Raw genomic sequence first — 6,975 nt, 5'->3', positions numbered from 1 at the left:
CTGTCCCAGTTCTAACTCACTTGTGCTTCCATGCCCGCCTCCTCTTACTGTCTGCCTAATCATTTCAATTTTAGTCGAAAGTTTCGTTACCGATTTCTCTTGTATTCTGTACAGCATTTGGCGTGCTCTCATTTAACCCGATTTCCCTAGACCATACAGCCCTTTACATATATATATATAGTAACAAGTATATATAACCAACATTTTGTGCAAGTTTTTGGCTTTGTCTGTGTGAAAATCTCTCTCCAGCTGAGCTTTCACTTTTTTTGGTGCTCAAATTAATCCTTGGAGTGTTTTGGCTTGCTTTCGCTTTTGCATTTTCGCTTTCGCCTTGCCAAATTAACGTTCCCCAGTTGTGTAGGCAAGTGCGCCAAGTCTCCAAGCTGGCGTGTGCTGGGCGAGAGAGAGAGAGAGAATGACAGAGAGAGATAGTCAGACAGTGAGAGTGAGCAAAAGTTTGATACAAATCCCAGCTGAGTTTTCAGCGGTTGCATTTACAATGCCAGCCATAAATTAATAAACCAAGACAAGTCGATTGAAAATATATTAAATATGCATATTTATAATAAAAATTGTGTTCAAATATTTGACTAATGCGGTTTTAAGCCGCTCGATTGACACATCTAGTCCAGCATCAAAGCGACTTAATTAAAATGCTCAAAGGCCTAAATAGATATCATTATTAAATGGACTTATGTAATTAATAAAATGTCATATGAATGCTTGTTTGGGGTATGATGTGCGCATATGTACCCTGTAGGAAATATTTTATAAAATTTTAGATTTTTTTTTTTTTTGTAAACTTTTTTTAAGATTTAAAATTTGTTTCTAATGGGAGCAATCTTTTTAATAAACATGACTTCTATTATATATATATATATACATATCATATACTATATGCGATTAAATTTTTGGTTTATATTCATATATTTTCCTATTTGTTTACTTTTTTATTAAGTCTATTTCAGAGTTCATTTCCCAACACTCACTTCGTATTTTCCCTCATCCACTACTTTCCATATTTTATTATTTATTATTTCTACAGCTCAGCTCGTAGCGCATCACACTCATCACAAACCGACTTCATTTTCGATTTATTAAAATTGATTAGAGTTTTGATGTTCTTTTGCAAAGGCTAATTGAGCCTCAAGAAGCCACAGCAAATTGATTTCGCATTTATGTCAAAATCAGTGGAAAGCATTTTAAGCGCAAGCTTAGCGCCATATGAAATGCAATTATATAAAGAAATCATAATAAAAAGGAGACGAGAAATAAAACTAAAAGCAATTTGTTTTGTAGCTAGCTCTGATTAAAATCAATAAGCCGAGCTGCCACTTTAGAGCTTAATTTATTTATTTGCTTAGCTGATAATTGAAATTCAGCTGCATTTTCATTATTTGCACTTTCTGTGCTAATAAATTACAATTTGTGTTGTTGCACTGAGTATAAAGCATTAAGCAGCTTAGTATAAATGCTTCACAGTTTTGTATTTTATATCAAGTTTAATTTGTAGTTAATGGGCTGAGCTTGATGTAACCTACTGGAGAGTGAAAGAGAGAGAGAGAGAAAGAGGGAGAGAGAGAAAAAGAGAAAGAGAGAGAGTTTAAGAACTTAAGTTCTTTTATTGACATAAATAATTTAAAAAAATAAACAAATATTTTCAATGGGTTCAGGCTATAAATAAAATGTTAATTTTAAAATACAAAATTATAAATTAATATTTAAAATTGTAAATTTTATTTGACAAATTTTTATATATTTAAAAAATGTATTTTTATTAACTTTTTTTTTTAATTTTCTATATACTTACAAAAATTACTTAATTAGTAATTATATATTTCATAAAAAAAAAATGTTACAAATGTTACATTTTTAAATAGAATACGTAATTCTTGCAATAAATCATATAAATTTGTTGAACTAAATTAATTCACATGAAAAATTGAATAAATTGAATATCAATTGACCCAATTTAATTACCAGAAAATCTCTATTTCATTTGAAAGAGTTTGCATAACTGATTAGGCCTTATATATACATATGGATATATATAAATATATATGTAATTTATATTAGATATTTACATATATTATATTAATATTATATATATAATTAAAATTTTTAAAATTAAATTTTCTAAATATTTTCGTGATACGATTGAAAAAAAAAAAAAAAAAACAAATTTAATGGTAACAATTGTAAATGATTATAATAAATAATGAAAATTTATATAAAATGTAAATTTGATTTCAATTGACCTAATTTAATTAACAGTAAATCCCTATTTCATTTGTCATTAGTTTCCATAGGTCTTATAATATCTATATATGTATGTATAGACATAGAGCTACCCTGTGGCGTTGTTCTCTTGTTGCTGTTGTTGCCAGGGGTCTCTGAGTATTTAAGCCCCGTTGACAAAAGTGGTCAAACAAATGGGTCTCCAAAGCATGATTAGCGCATAACTTTGCCAAAGCTTATTGTGCAATATGTATATATGTATATACACATATATTGTATATACATATATATATAAATAGTACATAAAGGATATTTGTGTTGCTGTTATTTGCTGCTGCTGCTGGTTGCAGGGAAAATGCCAATAAAAGTCAATTACATGCTTGCAATTTGCTAATGTAAATTAATTAGCAGCTGGTAACCCCAGAGTCGGTTGCTGCGGTGACTAGTTCATTAAGCGTCAAAAGTTTGTTTTTTTCGCATTTATATTTATTTTGTTTGGGATTTCTTTTTTTTTTCGCATGCTGGCAAAAGTTGCAGCTGTTCGAAAAAATAAAAGTTGTACATTGAATTTAGTTTTGTGGACAGGAAAAAAAAAACGAGAAGAAGCGGGAAAAACAATTCATTAGCGCGGGTCAAAGGTACAAATGTATACGACACGTGGGCCCGAATGGAATGCAAATAATAAACAGGCCTTTGTGCTTGAAAGGGTTAAAGAGTTGAGGAACTTGATTGTTGTTCTTACACTTGTTATTATTATTATTGTTGTTGTAGTTATTGTTATTGTTGTTGGCCCGTTTCGAGTGACACTTGCGCAATTTCGACAGGTGCTAAGAAAGCACAAGACAACACTTTACACAAAAGCACTGAAAGAAAACAAAGACAACAGCAGCAGCAGCAGCAGCAGCAATGGCAGCGGAAAAGCCGAAAAAACATCAACGAAAATCCTGCCTGCCGAGGCAGTTGCGAAAGAAAAGCGTAAAAGCGGAAAAGGGAAAAAGTTCGTTGAACAACAATTACAATGAGAGCTTGTGGCTTGCCCAAGCGGACATTGTTCCAGCTGTCGCATTGTTCCTCCAGCAGGAGCAGCAGCAGCAGCAGCAGCAGCAAAAAGAATACAATAACAACAATAATAAGAATGACGATGATAATAATAATAATAATAGTAACAAGCGTGTCGCACAATGACAGATTTGTCAAGCGCTTTTTCTTAACGCCGCTCAGACGCAACACGTGCGGCTATAAATCGCAACGGAAATAGTTGCTGTTACAGCGGCAACATCTACCAACAACAGCAGCAGCAGCAACAGCAACAACTGACAGCAATACAAATTTTTTGCAAATTAGTTGCACTCTAGTATTATTTGGTGCATAACAACAACAAATACAGCAACAACGAGATTAAGGGCAACAACAAAATGTCGCGAGTCGCAGCTGCATGACAAATTAGCAACATAATAAAGTGCTTCACTCTCGGGCATTATAAGAAAAATATGCAGGATTTATTTTTGCGCAATTTCTGTTAACATAAAAGATGAGGCAAAAGAAGAGAGACTCGACTCTTAGATACCCTACAAATAAATCTAATAAAAATAAATAATTTCTTATAAATATATATAATATTTGTAGGCTAAGTCAGCGAGCAATTTTGAAGCAGTTTCTGTTTTTTTAGTTCAGTTGATACCCTATAGGTAGCTCTTCAATCTTTCAAGTCCTTCCATATGCTCCACAAATATATATATAAGCTTTTTCAACTTCAACTATTTATGGCTTTGCACAGCCTTTCTTATCTTTTTATAGGGTATACAATTGGATAACTTTCCAGACAGATAAAGCTGGAAAAAAAAAACTCCTGGGGCTTATGATTATGCTAATCAGATGTGTTTGCACTCTTAACCTATAAATTTTAACTTTTACTTGCAAGATTACCTCCTACATACCCTGTTAAATATATTTATAGACTTTCAATACTCTCTTTCTATCCTTATATCTCTATCTCTCTCTCCCTATCTCTCCATATCTCTCTCTGCTTCTATCTCTACCTCTCCATATATCTCTCCATCTCTCTTTCTTTCTTAATCACTCTTCATCTCTCTCTCCCCTCTATCTCTCTTTCACTCACTCTTCCTTTATCTCTCTCTCTTTCTTTTTCTCTTTCTCGCTCTCTTTCAGTATCAATATGTATAGCTGCCCTTAGAAGTCCTCTCATTAGCCCTCTGACCCAAAACGTTAGTCAGAAGTATGCTATACCTGCTTGACTTTTTTACAGGGTATTCTTATGAATAGCTCCCCAGTCTTGTTTCATTGACTAAATTTAGTTTAATATATTTATTATTAACATTATTTGTTCGCTCATTAGGTCTACATTGACAAACTTATTATATATATCTATATCTCACTACTCTACCCTATTGCCTTGCTTACAGGGTATCATTATGTAAAAGCACCAAGCATGTGTGCAGATTTCGAAATCCAGCTCCATTTCTGTTGCTCTTGCTCTGCTTGCCTAGGCAGACTCAATTGCTGCGCATTGACATCACATGTGGCTGTGTATGTGTGACTGTAGGTGTGGGTGTGTGGAAGCGTGAGTGTGTTGTGCGTTACACACACACACACACACGCACAGCCAGTTTGCGGCAGTCCGCAGTCGTTAGTTGTGAGTCGAATTGCTTTTTTCTAGTGCGCGCGTTTTTGTTGCGTATTTTGTTGTTGTTGCATTCAAGTTGGCTACAGTTGGCTGCCTGGCAATTGTTTTGGCCCAAAAGTATGCTACTTGTTTGTGATTTCACAAAAGCACATGACCACCCACACACACAAACACACACACACACATATATGCTGGCTGCAAAAACCGCATAAAGCTCAAAAAACAGCAACGACTACGACAACGACATGCAAGTGAACAGTTGTCGACGTTGGAAGTTGCCAACGCAACCGCAATACAACAGCAACAACAGCAACAACAGCAACAACAACAGCAACAACAGCAACAGCAACAACAACATTATTAACAACAACAACAAGCAAGTCGTGTATCCAAAAGTTTGACAAAGTTGCAGGCAGTCAGTTTATGCCCACACACGCCCACCAACAAACGCCCATAAACACATACACATATACACTCACTCTCTCTCTCTCTCTCTCTCTCTCCCTCATACACACACACCAAGCCATACAGATTTCATTATAAGCATCGTTTATATATATTCTTGTTAAATATTAATTAAAATATCTGCATTTGTTGTTTTTACAATATATCTGTTTTTGCACAGCTGTAAATTGTGTACGTAGTAGCACATGTACTCTATTCGGTGTAAAAAAGCCAAACTAGAACATTGTTGAAGATAGTTATTGCCATGGGTATTTCTTATGGCGTTTTACCTAATGAGAAATATAAATGAAATGGGGCACAGACTATGGATAATATGATTTAGTAGTATTTTGAGTAGTTAGCTCACACTAGGTTAGAAAATAATTCAAAATAGTTACATTACACAACACTGGTAGTTTTAAGTCTTGAATACTTTCTTTACCTAAAGAAAATTCTTAAGATTACTAAGTTATGCCCTAAACATAGCTTGCATTGGTCTAAGTGGTCTAAGTCAACTCAGATATCTCAATATCTAGAACAGTTTAAAACCTCAACTTGTTCATATAAATATATTTATACATATGGCCTTATATTTATATATATAGCCTTAGCTTTTTCTGTAGCTAAATAACTGAGATTTTTTACTTACTCTTCTATAGTTCCAGCTGTAGAAAATATCTGCAATATTTATGCTGCGCCTTTCCTTCAATATAATATATATGTTGCTCAACACTGGTAATTTTAATACGAATGCATTTTAATGATATTTTGTTCTCACTATAGTATACTGAAATGTTCAAATTCCATTCTTTTATTCCTTGAGAGGATTGAAATTGTAGCTATATAATACTTGTTGCTTTTAAGGCGACTTCATACATATGAAGTTTTGGAGTAGCACGATTATATGTTAACGCATATATGAATTAGTTTCTTCCATTTCCTAAATGATCCTTTGTGTGTGTGCGGTTTCCTTCTTTTTACAACACTGGAATGGGTAACATTTTCTTTAACGTTTTTATCTATGCTTTCGTTTTTTTCCTCGATCGCAAAGACTTCTATGAATATAAACAATTTGGATGGATTTAGACTGCCTTTAGTTACATCTCCTTTCATGTCACTATAGAAATTTTCTAACACTGGCCACTTTTTAATAAATATTGCTTTATATCCACTAAGCTTTTTCATCTATCATCTATCGCAAGAGCATAGATGTATATGCTTCGTCTTTGTTATTTGATTATGCCTTTACTTCGGTCTCTGCGTATGTGTGTATCTGTTGCTCCGTCACATGTTTTATTGGACAACATTGCACAACACTGTCAGGCAATGAAAATTAAAATAAAAGATAGTACAGCAAAAACTGTGAAGCAAACACACTTCCGGTCTAGGTTACAAGCTCTGGACTTAAACCACAAGCAGCTGGGCAGCTTCAACAGCTACGAAGCTGTTGAATCAATTCGAAATACTAGCAAATACAATTATTTTATATTTTGTATATTTTATTTATTCATTTATTTATATATATATATTTATTTAGTATGTTTTTTATTAAGCTTACAGAATAGCATACATAACTTTTAGTTTTGCGTATTGTTTAAGTTTATTTTTACTAAAATTACATTTTGTGTTGCGTTTCGTTTTGTTTTATT

This window comes from Drosophila arizonae, chromosome 5, assembly GCF_054131065.1.
Source record: "Drosophila arizonae isolate 15081-1271.41 chromosome 5, UAZ_ARI_1.0, whole genome shotgun sequence".
Classification (NCBI taxonomy): domain Eukaryota; kingdom Metazoa; phylum Arthropoda; class Insecta; order Diptera; family Drosophilidae; genus Drosophila; species Drosophila arizonae.
This window is presented reverse-complemented; position numbering follows the sequence as displayed.